This window comes from Budorcas taxicolor, chromosome 21 (genome assembly GCF_023091745.1).
Source record: "Budorcas taxicolor isolate Tak-1 chromosome 21, Takin1.1, whole genome shotgun sequence".
Classification (NCBI taxonomy): Eukaryota; Metazoa; Chordata; class Mammalia; order Artiodactyla; family Bovidae; genus Budorcas; species Budorcas taxicolor.
Window position 1 is genome coordinate 22,556,648 of NC_068930.1, and position 14,721 is coordinate 22,571,368.

Genomic DNA, 14,721 nt, shown 5'->3' on the forward strand with positions numbered 1-14,721 from the left:
TTTTTCACTAATGAAAAACTCTAATAAAATATCTTATGGTCCATATAACAAGTATTGACAGATTAAAGATTGCATCAAGTTCAAAATGTAGCCTTTGTCGTATTCTGGACACTGTATAATCACCTACAGAAGTAGTGCGGGTAAACTGGAAACAAACACATAGACGAGTCAGTCCTGGGACGGCAGCTGGTGCCCGAGCCCCTCCTCTCCAGACACCCCGCCCCTCCCCATTCTGGGCTTCAGCTGCTTTGAGAATTCAGAGAAATGTGAAGGACCAAGCAGATCAAGGAGAGAACTCTGTGGCTGACTTTATTCTGACATATAGCTAAAAGCTGCTGGTAAAAAAACTTAAAACCCAATCCAGCTTTCTAGCTGAGACGTGAACAGGACAGAGCAGACAGCCTCCTGCTCTCAGAGTGGCTCGAGCAGGGCTGGGCTCCCGGGCTGGACCCACCAGAGGACCGCCCAGAGCCTGCAAGGGAGGGTGGCCCCTCAGCGGTGGCTGACCCCCAGATGCCAGGGCACTTCTGTGTTAAACACTGGCCTCTGGATGAAGAGGCCCAGGGCAGGGCAGCCCTGTGAACCCTGATGCTCTGGGCCCTGTTCCCTCCGAGAACGTGCACGCAGGGCATGGCCAGCAGCACTGCTGCTGTGGGAGGGACACCCGTGTGCACGGACGCCAGGGAGACTCGGGCCATGTTTTACAGGATAGGTAAGAGCACGTATTAGTGGAAATTACCCTAAAACTTGGTGTTTTAAAACTACAGCCTTATTCTTGTTGTCCAGTCACTCAGTCGTGTCTGACTCTTGGTGACCCCGCGGACGGCAGCATGCCAGACCTCCCTGTCCTTCCCCCTCTCTCAGAGTCTGCTCTAACTCACGTCCACTGAGTCGGTGATGCCATCCAACCATCTCATCCTGTCGACCCCTTCTTTTCATGCCTTCAATCTTTCAAGCATCGGAGTCTTTTCAAGTGAGTCAGCTCTTCCCATCAGGTGGCCAAAGTATTGGAGCTTCAGCTTCAGCATCAGTCCTTCCAATGAATACTCAGGGTTGATTTGCTTCAAGATTGACTGGTTTGATCTCCTTGCTATCGAAGGGACTCTCATGAGTCTTCTCCAGCACCACAGTTAAACAAAGCATCAGTTCCTCGGTGCTCAGCCTTCTTTATGGTCCTACTTTCACATCCGTACTTGACTGCTGGAAATACTATAGCACTGACCAGACGGATCTTTGTCAGCAAAGTGATGTCTCTGTTTCTAATACGGCATCTAGGTGTGTCACAGCCTTTATTACATCACCATTTCTCATGGTTCAGTGTAGTTTGGTTCTCTGATACGGAGTCTCACCAGACTGGGGCTGTGGTCCCTTCAAGGCCTGAATGGAAAGGACGTGCTTCCAAGCGTACACATGAGGTGGGGGCTGGATTCAGTTCTTGGGGGCAGTTGGCAGGACGCTGTCCTTTGTCCTTGTGACGTGGGCCTCTCCGTTTATTGTTTATTGTGATGTGGGCCTCTCCATTTATTGTTTGTTAGTCACTCAGTCATGTCAGACTCTTTGCAACCCCATGGACTGTAGCCTACCAGGCCCCTATGTCCGTGGAGTTCTCCAGGCAAGGATACTGGAGTGGGTTGCTATTTCCTTCTCCAGGAGATCTTCCCAACCCAGGGATCAAAGCCAAGTCTCCTGCATTAGCGGGCGGAGTCTTCACGGCTGAGCCACCAGGGAAGCCCAGTCCTCTCCATATGTGTGTATGTACATGCTAAGTCGCCTCAGCTGTGTCCGACCCTTGGCAACCCTGTGCGAGGCTCCCTCTGTCCATGGGATTCTCCAGGCAAGAATACTGGAGTGGATTGCCATGCCCTCCTCCAGGGGATCTTTCCAATTTGGGGACTGAAGTGGCCTCTCTTGGGTCTCTAGCAATGGCAAGCAGGTTCTTTACCCCCAGTGCCACCAGGGAAGCCCGGGCCTCTCCATAGGGCTGCACAAAACATGGCAGCTTGTTTCATCAGAGCAAGTGAGCGACTGGAGGTGGGGGAAGTCACCATCCTTTTACCCTGATCTTGAGACATCCCACTGCTTCTGTTGATCCATTTCTCGGTATTTTGTCTGAAATTCTGACAGGTCTGAGATCCTACTTCTGAGTTAACGAGTTACCTTACCACAGTTATTTATATGAGTCTTTATGAGTGTGCACGTATACCTGGGTGGCATGTATTTATACCAGTATGCAAGTGTATATGTATGCATACAAACATACATGCTAGCCAACTGTATACACACCAGCCCGTCATGAGATCTCTGGATCAAGCATCAGACTGTTTCATTGCCGAATAAACTTAGCCCTGGTTCCCCACAGGGAGAGAGGGTAGAGGCATGTGTACCTGTGTGTGCAATGGGGTTTATGCATAAATTCCAGGTTATGAAACTCAGAGCTTAAATAGATGGCTGACGCATCTGCTCCTGCTCTCCTCCTCAGTAGGAAAGATCCTGTATTTTCTTCTGGAATAGAAACAAAGCCTCTTTCGGAGGAAAGAAGCCTAGAATGTGAGTACATGGCCCTGATGGGCAGGGGACAACCTCTAGCCCCTACAAGGCAGTAGCCAACCTCTCCCTTCTAAGGCGTGCCAACCATTTGTGCTTGTTGCATGCTAAGTCGCTTCAGTCATGTCTAACTCTTTGCAACCTATGGACCTTAGCCCACCAGGCTTCTTTGTTCATGGGATTCGCCAGGCAAGAATACTGGAGTGGGTTGCCATGCTCTCTTACAGAGGCTCTTCTTGGCCCAGAGATGGAACCAGCATCTCTTAGGTCTCCTACATTGACAGGGAGGGTTCTTTACCACTAGCACCACCTGAAAAGTCCTGTTAACCCTTCAAACAGCCTTTAAGCAAAGTTGGCCACAATCTTTGCTCAAAGAACTTAAACTGTAAGCAAATCTGAAAAATGTCATGTCCATTTTATAAATTGAAAATAATAGGATTAAAGGCCAGAAATTTGTCCCCAGTAGTAAAGATAAGCAGGGTGCACACAGTCTCTCTGCCTGGATATTAAACATTCACTCTATAGAATTTCATTAAATACATATAAACTTTTAAAGATTCTTTGACATCCCCCAATAGTTTGAGTTGGACAAATAGAAAATACAAAACTCAGTGTTTGGAATAGATTCCACAAAATCGTGAAGTGACTTTTCACCCATCCCTTTCCTGGGTCCTGAGTCACCTTGGCCTTTTTTTTTCTTGACTCCTCAGACTCGGGTTCTACCGTGTCTCAGCACTTGAGTGTCTTCCTCTGGATTCTTTTGTCTGTTCTGTCCTCTTGGGCACACCTCATGCTCTCCCTGCTGAATCACAGCAAAAGGTCTCTGGCTTTGACAGCTGTTTCTGTCCTCCATTATGCTACCATCCCACAGGAGTCTGGAATCTTCCTGATGCAAACCACTTCCCAGGATTTCCACCTCTCCCTCCCTGGAGAGTGTCCAGACAGTGTCTTATGAAGCACTTGGCTTTTGCTCCATTCTCTGAGTTGCTGAAACCATTTCCACACAAACGATCATTTTAGTCTACCTCTTAGCCTTGTTCAATAATCATGGATTTGAGAGACATTTGGGCTTCCTCGGTGGCTCAGATGATGAGGAATCTGCCTGCAATGCAGGAGACCTGGGTTCAACCCCTGGGTTGGGAAGATCCCGTGGAGAAGGGAATGGCAACCCATTCCATTGTTCTTGTCTGGAGAATCCCCTGGACAGAGGAGCCTGGCAGGCTACAGTTCGTGGGTTGCAAAGAGTTGGACACAACTGAGTGACTAACACGCATATAGACATTTATGTGACAAAATGTTTTTGTAGTATTATTCAAATGTCAAAAACTTCAAAGTAATCAAAATGTTCCCAGTGGGATTCTGGTTAAGTTACTGGTGTTAGACCCATACAGTATGTTAGGGAGTTATCAAAAGTAACATTGTAGCAAAATAATTAGTGAAATGAAAAAATGTTTAAAAAAAGGTGTTTAAGAATGTTTAGAGGGAAAAGCAGGATTATTAATAGTAGTTACCTGTGGTGGTTTCAAGGCAGGTGCGCAAATTCTTTGATCTTTTTCTTTCAAGATACATAGCTGAACATGGGGTGCAATTAGTGACCCATCTGTAATCATGAGGACATGGCAGAGGTGGCTATCCATGAGCAGCTGCTAAAACTAGGATCTTTCTTCCAGATCGAAGGGCCAGCAACAAGCCATCACAGCAAACAGTTCCTCAGGACAGTGCGGTAACCGTCTTTTAGGGCACGCAGCCATGTCAAAGGGGTCCCTGTCCACGTAGGGCATTAGGCCCAGAGTCAAAAGCTAGCTCCCACAGCCTCCCTCTGAAGGCGCACAGGTCACTGGCACTGGAGAACTCGTTATTAACCAGACTTTCAAGGGCCATCCACCAAACCCGCCTGTTCTCATTGTCCCCCAGGCAATGACAGAGTCCATGGGGAACACGTCTCTGCAGACAGCATTGTCTGCGATCTTCACTTGAAGTGTGTCCTCAGCGACACGGTTCCTAACAGCCACATCTTGGTGGATGACTTCCCCGCTGGACAGATGGCTCATTCCTCAGGCAATCTGAACAGTCATGTGAACCAAGCCTTGTTGAGACACCGCCCGTGGATTATGGGCCTCTACTAGTTGGCGCTGCCATGAAAACAATCTAAGATTCCCCCAGTTCATGTAAGCCAATATCCCCAAGGGCTTTTCTCCTTCTATACACACCCTGGTGACAGGAAGATTTCTGTGATGAAGACCAAACAGCTTACAGCTCTCAGTGAGCATCATTGTCACCCGAATTTCAGAAGCTTGATCTTTATCCGTCTTTACAAATACTTTCTTTTCTTTATCTGGATCTTTTCCTTTTTTTCCTTTAGCCACAGACTTTATTGCTTGAATATTTGCAACTATTATTCTATACACTTTTAATTTCTTCCAAAACTCTATGCTCCATATTTGCTAGGTCACTTCACTCTCCGTTTTATTCTACATTTCCATCAAGCAGCGTTTCCCCGAATCACAATCTGCCTGGTTGTGTATTGTTGCTGTTCAGTTGCTAAGCTGTGTCTGTCTCTTTGTGATGCCATGGACTGTAGGCCACCAGGCTCCTCTGTCCCAGGCAAGAATTTCCCAGGCAAGAACACTGGAGTGGGTGCCATCCCTTCTCCATATTTGGATCCTTTTCATCTACTAAGATCCCATGGAAAATATGCTCAAAATACCTTATTGAAGTCCATCTTTTAGAATTATCCTCTCCCTGAATATTGCAATATCCTTCACCTGAGCGCTGGCCTCCGAAAGAGTGACACTTCTCAGGTCGTTCTTCTGTCTTCTACCCAGCTTGAGTGAAAATAAACACAAAACACCAAACTCTGTCGCTATGTCAGATACGATATCGTCAACACGGTTCAGAAGTGACAATGCAAAACAATTTTTTAAACAAAAGCATGTTCATTATGCAATCTGAGACAACGTGCAATCAGGAGGGAGCCCGATTATACTTTAAAAGAAAATGCAGTCAGGAGTGAGTCTGGAATCAGAAGCAGCTTTGGTATTTGTTGGACTGTGATCCTCAGCCACTTTTGCCTAAACACACAGAATGGATGGGTCTGGTGCCCTGTGTGCTGGGCTGCAGGCCCAATTTCTTCACACAGGTCAGATGAACTGGGCCCACCACCCCTGTGCTCAGTGGGCAAAGCTGAGTCGCTCTCTTGTCCTCATGGGGCTAGCGGGAGGGACTGACTGAAGACAAAGTGCCATGGGTTACACTGCGGAGGGGTGTGATGCAGGAGAAGGGTGCCGATTTTATTGATGGCAGCCCCATCCACTTCTTCTTCCATCTTCCTGGCTTCCTCCAGTTCTCCTGGATTTAACACCAATTAACCTCAACTTCAACCCCTTACCTAGATTTCTCAAGAATTTCATCTGTGTATAAATAGGAGGAGGAAAAAAAAATAAAACCATGAACCTTTTTTGCTGTGCTCAAAGACTCAGCATAAAAATCCTGTTTTTAAAACAGAGTATAGCACCAGAACACTACACCTTATTCCCTTTCATTTCCTTTTATAATAGTTGAAAATAACACGAGGTGCTTTGACCGAAAGTCAAGCTTGTTCTAGACCTGTTCAGTTCAGTTTAGTCGCTCAGTCGTGTCCGACTCTTTGCGACCCCATGAATCGCAGCACGCCAGGCCTCCCTGTCCATCACCATCTCCCGGAGTTCACTCAGACTCACATCCATCGAGTCCGTGATGCCATCCAGCCATCTCATCCTCTGTCGTCCCCTTCTCCTCCTGCCCCCAATCCCTCCCAGCATCAGGGTCTTTTCCAATGAGTCAACTCTTCTCATGAGGTGGTCAAAATACTGGAGCTTCAGCTTTAGCATCATTCCTTCCAAAGAACACCCAGGGCTGATCTCCTTTAGAATGGACTAGTTGGATCTCCTTGCAGTCCAAGGGACTCTCAAGAGTCTTCTCCAACACCACAGCTCAAAAGCATCAGTTCTTCAAGGCTCAGCTTTCCTCAAGGTCCAATTCTCACATCCATACATGACTACTGCAAAAACCATAGCCTTGACTAGATGGACCTTTGTTGGCTAAGTAATGTCTCTGCTTTTGAATATGATGTCTACGTTGCTCATAAATTTTCTTCCAAGGAGTTAGCATCTTTTAATTTCATGTCTGCAGTCACCACTTGCAGTGATTTTGGAACCCCCCAAAATAAAGTCTGACACTGTTTCCACTGTTTCTCCATCTATGTGCCATGAAGTGATGGCACCAGATGCCACGATCTTAGCTTTCTGAATGTTGACCTTTAAGCCAACTTTTTCACTCTCCTCTTTCACTTTCATCAAGAGGCTTTCTAGTTCCTCTTCACTTTCTGCCATAAGGGTGGTGTCATCTGCATATCTGAGTTATTGATATTTCTCCCGGAAATCTTGATTCCAGCTTGTGCCTCTTCCAGCCCAGCGTTTCTCATGATGTACTCTGCATAGAAGGTAAATAAGCAGGGTGACGATACACAGCCTTGACGTACTCCTTTTCCTATTTGGAACCAGTCTGTTGTTCCATGTCCTGTTACTTCCTGACCTGCATATAGGTTTCTCAAGAGGCAGGTCAGGTGGTCTGGGATTCCCATCTCTTTCAGAATTTTCCACAGTTTATTGTGGTCCACACAGTCAAAGGCTTTGGGATAGTCAATACAGCCGAAATAGATGGGTTTTTTTGGAACTCTCTTGCTTTTTCCATGATCCAGAGGATGTTGGCAATTTGATCTCTGGTTCCTCTGCCTTTTCTAAAGCCAGCTTGAACATCTGGAACTTCATGGTTCACATAGTGCTGAAGCCTGGCTTGGAGAATTTAAGCATTACTTTACTAGCGTGTGAGATGAGTGCAATTGTGCGGTAGTTTGAGTATTCTTTTCCTTGTCTTTCTTTGGGATTGGAATCAAACTAACCTATTCCAGTCCTGTGGCCACTGCTGAGTTTTCCAAATTTGCTGGCAAATTGAGTGCAGCACTTTCACAGCATTGTCTTTCAGGATTTGAGATAGCTCAACTGGAATTCCATCACCTCCGCTAGCTTTGTTCGTAGTGATGCTTTCTAAGGCCCACTTGACTTCACATTCCAGGATGTCTGGCTCTAGGTGAGTGATCACACCATCGTTTTTATCTTGGTCGTGAAGCTCTTTTTTGTACAGTTCTTCTGTGTATTGTTGCCACCTCTTCTTCATATCTTCTGCTTCTGTTAGGTCCATACCATTTCTGTCCTTTATTGAGCCCATCTTTGCATGAAATATTCCCTTGGTATCTTTAATTTTCTTGAAGAGACCTCTAGTCTTTCCCATTTTATTGCTTTCCTTTATTTATTTGCATGAATCACTGAGGAAGGCTTTCTTATCTCTCTTTGCTCTTCTTTGGAACTCTGCATTCAGATGCTTATATCTTTCCTTGCGGATGGTGATTGCAGACATGAAATGAAAAGATGCTTACTCCTTGGAAGGAAAGTTATGACCAACCTAGACAGCATATTCAAAAGCAGAGACATTGCTTTGTCAACAAAGTCTGTCTAGTCAAGGCTAAGATTTTTCTAGTAGTCATGTATGGATGTAAGAGTCAGACTATAAAAACAGCTGAGCAGAGAATTGATGCTTTTGAACTGTGGTGTTGGAAAAGACTCTTGAGAGTCCCCTGGACTGCAAGAGATTCAACCAGTCCATCCTAAAGGAAATCAGTCCTGGGTGTCCGTTGGAAGGACTGATGTTGAAGCTGAAACTCCAATATTTTGGCCACATGATGATGAAGAGCTGACTGATTTGAACAGACCCTGATGTTGGGAAAGATTGAAGGCAGGAGGAGAAGAGGATGACAGAGGATGAGAAGGGGATGACAGAGGATGAGATGGTTAGGTGGCATCACCGACTCAATGCACATGAGTTTGGGTAAACCCCGGGAGTTAGTGATGGACAGGGAGGCCTGGTGTGCTAGGGTTCATGGGGTTGTAAAGAGTCAGACACGACTGAGCCACTGAACTGAACTGAATAGATGCACAGATGTAGAGGAAGGACTTGTGAACTCAGCTGGAGAAGAGGGGGGGACAAATTGAGAGAGTAGCATTGAAACATAGCCACTACCATATGCAAACTAGCTAGCTAGTGGGAAGTTGCTATATAACATAGGGAGCCCAGCAGGGAGCTCTGTGACGACCTAGAGGGTGGGATGGTGGGAAGTGGGAGGCAGGCTCACCAAAGAGTGGATAATATACTTAGGGCTTACTTGTGTTGTTGTATGAGGAAAACCAACCAAGCATTGTAAAGCAGTTATTCTTCAATTAAAAATAAATAAATACAGTCTGAAAACTATCATTCAACACATATGCAATGTCATTAAACCTACATGGGATCATCTTCTCTTCCTAGTTGTTTTTCCACTATAAGTACTTGTAAATGTCATTAAAGGTTTTGAAAATATGATTTTAATATCCACACAGTATTGCTTAATACATATACATAAATAATGAAATTTCAGTCTCGACATAGAAACATAATACCAAAAAAAGTTTCCATTCTAAACTAAAGCTTGCATTTTAATTCAGCTTAATGAGAATTCCTCTGAAGATCTAAAATTCTTATGAAAAGTAAATTATGTGGAGTCCTTTTTGCTTTCATCTGTTATACCTTATTGTCATTTATTTCTAAGGACTCTTTGACTTTTGACATTTTGTATTTGACTGTAATTTTTGACTGAGAGAAAATCTTAAATTTAGATATTAAGAATGTCAAGAAGTAGTCTTGTAAGTGTGAATCGTTCAGTCATGTCCAGTTATTTGTGACCCATGGACTGTAGCCCACCAGGTCCTCTGTCCAGAGAATTTTCCAGGCAAGAATATTGGAGTGGGTAGCCATTCCTTTCTCGAGGGGATCTTCCTGACCTAGGGGTCAAACCTAGATCTCCTGGGTTGCAGGCAGATTCTTTACCATATGAACCACCAGAGAACCCTGACTCTGCTGCACATGGATGTAAAAATCCTTAAAAGTATATTAGCAAACCAAATTGATGAATACATTAAAAGAATCATACACTGTGACCAAATGTAAGTTATTCTGTGCCTGCAAGCATGATTTATGATCTGCACATCAATCACTGTGATACACAATATGAGCAAAATTAAGAATAAAATCACATGATCTTCTCAATAATTGCAGAAAAAGCTTTCGACAAAGGGTAACATCAATTTGGATACAATCTCTCAGTACAGTGGCTGTACATGGAACATACTAAAGGGTATATAAGACAAGCCCACGGCTAACATCCAACTCAGTGGTAAAGAGGTAAAAAGTGACAGTGAAGTCTGTCGGTTGTGCCCGACTCTTGCCGACTCCGTGGACTGTAGCCTACCAGGCTCCTCCGTCTATGGGATTTTCCAGGCAAGCGTACTGGAGTGGGTTCCCATTTCCTTCTCCAGGGGATCTTCCCAGCCCAGGGATCCAACCTGGGTCTCCCACACTGTAGGCAGATGCTTTACCATCTGAGCCACCAGAGGTTTTCCTGAAAGATCAGGAAAGAACAAGGATGTCCAATCTCACCTACCTTGCTCATCATAGCAGTGGAAGTGTCCTTCCCAGAGTAACTAGGCAAGAAAAGGAAATTAAAGGCATCCCCATCAGAACAGATGAAGTTACACTGTCACTATTCGATTACAACAGGATTTATATGTAACCTTAAAAACTCCACCAAGTAACAACTATTAAAACTAATAAACTCAGCAACATAGCAAGATATGAACCATCAGAAAGAGAACAGAACAGTCCCATATACAAATGCATCCAAACAACAAAAAAAAAAAACAAACAAAAAAAACAAACCCTGAAATAAATTTAACTGAGGGGCAGAAATACCTGTACAGTCACGGGCTCCAAGACCTAGAGTCTGGGTTCAAATCCCAGCTCACCCACTGACCTGCAGAGTGACCCAGGGCAAATCACACAATGATCTGAGGCTCAACATATTCAACTGTAAAGTGAACACAAAACCAGTGTCTCCTCCCAGGGCTGTGAAACTCCAAGGAAATGCTTATTTAGGCCGAGGGGTTGGAGTGTCTCCAGGAGCCTCTCCTTGTATGAAACTCCTCTAGAACTGGGCTCTCCTGATCCTGTGGGCGAGGGTCAAGGGTAGAGCCTGGGAGCGGAACGGGACTGGACAAGGACGAGGACAAACAAATACTAGTTCTGTGTCAATGAGGGAAGCCACCTCCTTTCCAGATCTCAGAGTGGGGCCTGCACTGAGGGCCATGCACAATCAGAAGTGATAACTCCGAACCCCCCACAGCAGGGATGGAGCCTTCCTGGCAAGAACCTTCTCTCTGGTCCAGGCTCCAGTGTGATGTAGTGTTGCTCCCTGAGTTCTCCATGTCTCCACCAGGCAAAGAGCTCTTGGGAGCTGGAGGTCTATTAAACCACAGGGGCCTGAGGGTCAGAATGACACAAGGACGGACAACATTGAAAACTAGCTAAATTTTTAAAAAATGACAGAAGTACAGGCGAGGCAGGGGATGAGAAGCAGAAAGACTGACGACCTCTCAAGCTTTTAGCAGAAATATCTCCACACCAGCTCAGCAGAGCCTACAGGAGGAAAATATAATGGAAAAGCAGGCTATGGATATATCTCTACACTGCTGGACCCAGAGATCCAAGTCCCAATCCACCGACATCGTTCTGCATATCCAGACACCGAGAGGACGAAACACAGACCTTGCCTTAGGAGGTCTCAGCCAGACTTAATATTGGGGTTGTTGAGCATGGTCACATGGTCACTATGGACTCAGACCCTCCTCCATGCTCACATCCTCTGTTCTCACAGAAACATACACGATTCACTACAGAGAACCCTCTGAGGGTACTTGTGTATACCAGAAAATGGCAATGGTGAAATGCAAAGAAAAGACACAGAAATGGAAACATGCCTCTGGGGAGCTCTACAAATTAGAAAAGACCTGAAGCGCTTGATACTTGGCATTTTTAAAAAAGCTTTTTAATATGCAAACCCAGAAAGGACATTTCCAGGAGAAAGGACAAAAGAATCATCCCATTGGGGCAATTTGGTATCCATATGGGAAAGTAAGTTGGATCCCTACCTCACAAAACACCACCAAACCAATTAGAAACATACTAACAACCAAATAGATTTAAGGGACTAGATCTGATAGATAGAGTGCCTGATGAACTCTGGACTGAGGTTCGTGACATTGTACAGGAGACAGGGCTCAAGACCATCCCCATGGAAAAGAAGTGCAAAAAAGCAAAATGGCTGTCTGGGGAGGACTTAGAAATAGCTGTGAAAAGAAGAGGAGTGAAAAGCAAAGGAGAAAAGGAAAGATATAATCATCTGAATGCAGAGTTCCAAAGAATAGCAAAAAGAGATAAGAAAGTCTTCCTCAGTGATCAATGCAAAGAAATAGAGGAAAACAACAGAATGGGAAAGACTAGAGATCTCTTCAAAAAAATTAGAGACACCAAGGGAATATTTCATGCAAAGATGGGCTCGAAAAACGACAGAAATGGTATGGACCTAACGGAAGCAGAAGATATTAAGAAGAGGTGGCAGGAATACACAGAAGAAGTGTACAAAAAAGAGCTTCACGACCAAGATAATCACGATGGTGTGATCACTCACCTAGAGCCAAACATCCTGGAATGAAGTCAAGTGGGCCTTAGAAAGCATCATTATGAACAAAGCTAGTGGAGGCGATGGAATTCCAGTTGAGCTATCTCAAATCCTGAAAGACAATGCTGTGAAAGTGCTGCACTCAAGTTGCCAGCAAATTTGGAAAACTCAGCAGTGGCCACAGGACTGGAAAAGGTTAGTTTTCATTCCAGTCCCAAAGAAAGGCAAGGAAAAGAATGCTCAAACTACCACACAATTGCACTCATCTCACACACAACTTAAGCAATGCTCAAAATTCTCCAAGCCAGGCGTCAGCACTACGTGAACCGTGAACTTCCAGATGTTCAAGTTGGTTTTAGAAAAGGCAGAGGAACCAGAGATCAAATTGCCAACATCTGCTGAATCTTCAAAAAAGAAGAGTTCCAAAATAACCCATCTATTTCTGCTTTATTGACTATGCCAAAGCCTTTGACTGTGTGGACCAGAATAAACCATGGAAAATTCTTCAAGAGATGAGAATCCCAGACCACCTGACCTGCCTCTTGAGAAACTTATATGCAGGTCAGGAAGCAACAGACTGGACAGGGACAACACACTGGTTCCAAATAGGAAAAGGAGACCGTCAAGTCTGTATATTGACACCCTGCTTATTTGACTTCTATGCAGAGTACATCATGAGAAACGCTGGGCTGGAAGAAGCACAAGCTGGAATCAAGATTGCTGGGAGAAATATCATAACCTCAGATATGCAGAGGACACCACCCTTATGGCAGAAAGTGAAGAGGAACTAGAAAGCCTCTTGATGAAAGTGAAAGAGGAGAGTGAAAAAGTTGGCTTAAAGCTCAACATTCAGAAAACAAAGATCATGGCATCTTGTCCCATCACTTCATGGGAAATAGATGGGGAAACAGTTTCAGACTTAATTTTTCGGGTTCCAAAATCACTGCAGATGTTGACTGCAGCCATGAAATTAAAAGACGCTTACTCCCTGGAAGAAAATTTATGAGCAACGTAGATATCATATTCAAAAGCAGAGACATTACTTAGCCATAAAGGTCGGTCTAGTCAAGGCTATTGTTTTTCCAGTAGTCATGTATGGGTGAGAGAGTTGGACTGTAAAGAAAGCTGAGCACTGAAGAATTGATGCTTTTGAACTGTGGTGTTGGAGAAGACTCTTGAGAGTCCCTTGGACTGCAAGGAGATCCAACTAGCCCATTCCAAAGGAGATCAGCCCTGGGTGTTCTTTGGAAGGAATGATGCTAAAGCTGAAGCTCCAGTATTTTGGCCACCTCATGCAAAGAGTTGATTCTTTGGAAAAGACCCTTATACTGGGAGGGATTGGGGGCAGGAGGAGAAGGGGACGACGGAGGATGAGATGGCTGGATGGCATCACCGACTAGATGGATGTGAGTTTGAGTGAACTCCGGGAGATGGTGATGGACAGGGAGGCCTGGCGTGCTGCAGTTCATGGGGTCGCAGAGTTGGACAAGACTGAGCGACTGAACTGAAACGAACTGAAATGAACTGAACTGAATTGAACTGAAGAACCAACGACTGAAAGAAAAACTTTACAGAATTTCGAACAATTTTGGATGAAGGAATATCTTTTAAGTTCAGGTATTGTTAATTTACAATAATTAGTTTGTTTAAGGTGTATAGCAAAGTGATTCAGTGATTCAGCCTCTCAGGTGCTTCCTTGGACAAAATTCATTCCCTTTGGGAGGCCCGTGGGCCATGCCCTCAACTCAGAACAGCTAAGAATCCTGAATACGCAAAGCTGCATGTGGTGGTGCTTGTGGGGGTTTTTAGACCGAATAAATTATTCTAACATGATACAAGTACCAAGCCCAGAGGTCAAGAGAGGATCTCATAACCTATCTTCAAACAGAAGGCCCTGCTCCCTTGAATGTGGGTGCGTGAAACAGCGCTTGGGAAGGAAAGAGGTGTGTCATGAATATTTTGCCTGCAGAGGACAAAGTGGTGTGTAGAGAGGATGCGCAGGCACGTCCCAGGACACTGAGCACACGGACACAGTGACTGGACTCTCAGCCCTGCTCTTGGGCATCGCACTGTCTCCACCGCTGACACAGGGGGAGCAACTCACCCGTGTCCTGGAGAGTATGGTCACATGACCTGAACCTGGCCGATCGGTGTGTTCTATCCCTCCTGGCCACCGTGATTGGCTCAGGACTGGTGCGGTGACCAATCGGGGCCCAGGGCCGGGCCTCTCGCTGGAAGCAAGGGAAGAGGAGCTCGCCTTCTGCCAGAAGGGGTGGGGCTGGGTGAGGTCAGGCTCCAGCAGTGGGAGGGGCGTGAGGTCAGCCTGGGGCAGTTGGTGACCTTCCTGAGCCCATGAGGGCAGAGCTGCTGGCCTGAGAATGAGGCCGTTGCTGAGCCCAGGGGTTGAGAGCGCCGGTTCCTGCTGTGGTCCCGGAGCTCCACCTGAAACCGGAGGGAAGCGGTCTGCCTGTGAGTCCTCTCCTGCTTGCCTGTCAGCTTGTTTGAACCATGTTGGGTTTTCTGTCCAGCTGGCT

General features: G+C 45.5%; 1 pseudogene; it reads right to left on the reverse strand.

Moving 5' to 3' along the window:
* Nucleotides 1–14,721, reverse strand: part of LOC128066593 (elongation factor 2-like) — a 320,034-nt pseudogene that overhangs the window by 48,487 nt on the left and 256,826 nt on the right.